Here is a 5,076-nt window from a genome sequence, read left to right as displayed (position 1 = left end):
AGAGAGAGAGGGAGGGGGGAAGGGTAGGAAGCCACAATCATAGGTTGTCGACAACCTCAAACCCTCGACTGGGTGAGTATGTAGAGTTGACTCAGTTTGGTGGTAAACAAGACTGAGTCAGGTCTGTCGAAACTCAACTGGGTTGGTCTGGGTGAAACCCAAACCAAACTAGCTTGACACAAAAATGATGTCTCAGTCGACCAAACCGGTCTAGGTGCGAACCCAAACCAGGTTGGGTCTGACTAAGACCGACCCGATTCGGTCAGTCAAGATTGAGTATGGATCCATACCATAACTGGATCTAAATCTAGTTTGACAATTTTGGATCCAGATCAGAACTAAGTCTAGATCCAGTTTATAAATAATTTTAATCAGTTATGGTTCTTGACTGGGATAGAACTGAACCAGTCTGGTTCGGATCCAGTTCAATTACACCAAACTCGATATGGATTTGCACCATTTAGTATGCAAATTTGAGATGAATTTTAGAGAGTCCAGATAGGTCAGAACTCAAACCTAGTTGGGTCCAGATTAGATTCAGTAAATTTAATTTCCTGAACTCAGACCGAGTCAGGTCTGACCTGAGCCGAGTCAGGTCTGACCTGAGCCGAGTCAGGTCAAATCGCATAAAGTTAAAATAATCAAATTACTCTTGTGTGTGACTCGATATCAAGTTAGAAAACCAAATATAACTTTGCACCCTGAACTCAGGATTGAGTGAAGTTTGGTGTGTTGGATTCGTATTACAAAGAAAAATTTGTCTGTCCTATGGTTCTGACCAAACCAGAGGCACAAAAATTGAGGTCTGACAAACCACCTCTAGTAGAGTATTTTAGTAATTTTAACAAAATATAAAGAATATATGTTTATTGATATAAATATGCTTGTGTGATGATCAAATTCTATTATTAGAGCTACGTGAGACTCGACTGCAACTAGATTGCAACATTCGCATTCGAGGTAAAAAAAATTATAAGCATTTTAGTTAATAAAACATTATATGCTAACGTATTTATGAATTAAACTACATGAAATCATGTTTGCTTGAGATTATGCCTGTATTCTAATGAGTTTGTGACTGTTATAATTGCAATTTGAGTTCTTTTGCATATAATTTAATACTTACTGAGTTTTAGACTCACCTTTTTTAATTATTAGAAGTGTAGGTTCTAGGTGATTTGTGAGACAAGACTTGGTGTAGGACATTGTCAGCCTTCTGCAAGACGTAGGTGGCCTTGTCTTTAGGCAAAATAGTTTTCTCTTTTCTTTATTTATTGAACTTGAGAGACTAAGCCTCATTTGGATGATATAGACTTTGTGGCTTATGTGGATTTCTTTATTTGAATTTAATTAATAATATTTATTTAGAAAAAAAATATGGTGCCAAGTTTTTGTGTGCTACTTTGGTATTTTTCTCTAGAAAGTAATACCCACAAACCCGGACAACAGATGTAACGTCCCTAAAAAATCCAACATTTTTAAAACTTTCCCAAACCCAAAATTTTGAAGAAAATTTAAAACTTTTTTATTCATTGCAAAGTTTGGTATGATTCTCGAAATTAATATGTCAACGAGTCCATCTATGACTATATTCCGACTGTTTCAAATACTGAACGTACGGTCCACCTAAGCACAAGTGCGAGTATGTATTAGCCTCCTAGTATCAGATTCAGTATATAATCATTGATGAACACAACTCGATTAAGGTTATTACTTCAAGGATCATCACACAGAAAAATATGGAAGACGAAATTATTTTAAGGTTTAAGACAATTGATGAGTTACGTGAAGATTTACATTTTAAAATCATACGCATATCCATTGCATAAATAGAAAGACAGAATTCATAAATATTCTTATTCTAAAATATCACAAGTCTTTAAATGTAAAGATTCAGAACTAACTGAGTTAAATTGTTAGAAGTTTATAACTATCAAACTGTTTAGATCCTTCAAGGATTGTAATAGGTAAGGGTGGAGCTTTCAGCCACGTAGCAACCTACACCTTGCTTCAATCCTCTACGAGGTTATATATAATGTTGTAGGGCATCAACTACTTGCCCGTAAAAAACCTAAAACTAAACTTAGAAAATACATATCAAGTTTATAATTGTACAATCAAAGTATGATTTTCATCATTTTTAAAAAAATGTGGGTCAAGGAAATCTACATCCAAACATACACATAACATTTAATCATATTTGTCATCATTCATTCCATAACATTCATAATTACGTAAATTGCATCCATAACAGATATTCACATAAATGAATGATAATATGCAATTCATATACATATGTATAAACATAATAGGCCAAATCTCATTTGACCATGTCCAGCGTAAAACACACGTGCATGCTTCGCAAATAATTCAGAACATTAGAGTCCATCATAAACATATCATATGCTTATAAAAAAATGCATATGACCAATAGGTCAAAATCCCATTCAACCATCTGAGCGTACTTGATATGTGCATGCTTGCAAGTATAATAAGACATAACAATCTATAAAAATATACTTTCATATTATTTCTTCTTCAAAAGAGCATACTCATGTTTAACTCATGACTATGAAATGCATTATCTAAATTATCAATTCTCATGTCCATTCGTAGAACATTAATGCACATTTGCATTCAAATATAAAAGGAACAAGCCCTGATTTGACATTTTCTGTGTGTCTCACATATACAAGTATCTCACGTGCATCAAACAAGTCCATGATTTATATCAACAGGTCAATCACATGACCATAAATATGTTATTTTCATTCACATGCAATGGCATATGCAAACCTTAGTAGTCTCTATATGTTCATATTTATATGTTTATGCATATGATAACAGTGATTCTAAAAATTTAATTCATTATTTCTCTTGTTTATTCAGACTCACCTGGTAGAAAAGATGGTATAAACATCTAGAAATAATCATATGAGTATTTATTATTCTATGTATTTTATTTACCCTCTTATGACTTAACTGGTTCTTTTTTGAGCGATTCAACCCTACAATGCAATGGTTAGGAGAACGGACTCATGGTCTCAGGTCTTGGCCTATGCCAAACCAAAATCGTCGATAAAAATCAGACATGCATCCCTAACTCTTCAGAGTTTTGGTACTATCACCTAAGACTCAATGGTAGACCTGCCCCCTAACCTCCGTGAGACGGGGACAAGAGAAGCCTTCAGCCCTCAAAAACTCAATATATCCCATGAGGCTTGTACCATTCTTCCCTCTTCTAGGAAAGCAAAGAAATCAGGACGAACCTAGTTTTTTAAGAGAGTTCGGCTTCACTGAAGCCTTAAATGGACTCATGGTTTAGGGTTATCTTTATTATTAAGTATCATTATCTCACAATATAACTCTCTCATACACTCACGCATGATATCAATAGTTTATGCCCTATCGTATGCCTAAACAGTCTATGTTATATGCATGACTTAATCTTATATGCCCTCATGCATGTTATATGTCATCTTGTAACTATACCCTCATGATACTACATGACATAATCATATTTACTTTCATACATGATCCTATCATGTCATAATTTTTTTTACACATGCTCTCATGCATGATCCATTTCTAACATGATTTCGTGTATTATTCAATTACAACATGCCTTATACATAATTCTTTCACATGTACTTTTATGCGTTAAACATGTCATAGATGATTCAATTTCTCATGCATAATACATGTCACATCATAATTCATACACAAACAAGATATACATTAACACGTATTCATAGTCACATGCATGATTTATTTATTTCAAGGTATACACTCATGATACATACTTTTATATACATGACAAATTATTATTTTACACTAGCATTCAATATAGTCATGTCAAACACATTAATTCATGCAATATACATTTCACACAATGCATACTCAAATATATATCTGCAACAAACGCACTCTATATTTCACTATCTAAAATCATGACTAGCATGATCTCCTGAACAACATCAATAAAAATACTTCTATTCTCATATATTCAAATTATGCTCAACATGATCTTCGAACTACAGTCACAACAGTCCTAGATATCCACAACCAAGTGGCGTGTGTGAACAAGAAAGTGTTGCATATAATAGAAATAAATTTATTGTGTGATGCATTTGTATCACATACCACGGGTATTTACCCGATTTGCAATTTGCATTTTTTTCAATGTGCATGATTTTTCTAGCCGTAAGCGATACTTAACAATAAGTATTGCTTATTTTCTCTTTTTTTATACCTGAAAATCAATTAGCATTGTACAATATATATATATATATATATATATAAGCATTTTTACTATTACATAAACTATTAATTTCATCTAAGCACATTCCATTTGCTAACATAAACTATGTGTGTGCACATGCGAAGACTGAATTAGCAGTGCACGTGTTAACATAGTTAACTATGTAAATTTATGCACTCTCAAGTGCATGTTTATGACACAAACTATAAAATCAAAAGCATATATATAACATGTATAAAACCTATTTCAAAACAAAATTTCAAACATGCATATCCAACCTTTGAAAACCCTTTTAAAACCTTGTTCAAAAACCATATTCAAAACTGAAATTCGGTCTCACATAGGCATTTCATCAAATACTTAGCGTGTGGCAAAATTCCCAAGACATAATCAAACTTCAGAATTGTACAACATGCTTAGAAGTGTTCATATGCTACACTAATCATGCTAATAACAAAATCAACGTATTTGCTAATTTATTTCATGCAAAACCATCGAATTAGGCAATTCTAAACCTAATTCGCTACATATAACACTATGTTACGATACTTAAGCAATGTATCATTAAAATACACTAGATTAATACCAAACTAAAAGAATCTATATTCTATAAATTTACTTTAGGAATCTTACCTTCGTGATTTGATGAAAATATGCAGTGGACCCTAAAATTCAAGGCCCCGCAAAATCGCAACGATTTGCCAATTAGGCAAATCAACAAACACTTGGTCTGCAACACACAACACCAAGCAAAGCGCAACAAAAATAATTCAGCTATGTGTTTTTACTAGTTTGCACACTATCCAATGCACACC

This window comes from Nuphar pumila, chromosome 4 (assembly GCF_984573655.1).
Source record: "Nuphar pumila chromosome 4, dmNupPumi1.hap1.1, whole genome shotgun sequence".
In the NCBI taxonomy this organism is placed as follows: Eukaryota; Viridiplantae; Streptophyta; class Magnoliopsida; order Nymphaeales; family Nymphaeaceae; genus Nuphar; species Nuphar pumila.
Note: the sequence above shows the minus strand (reverse complement) of the source record.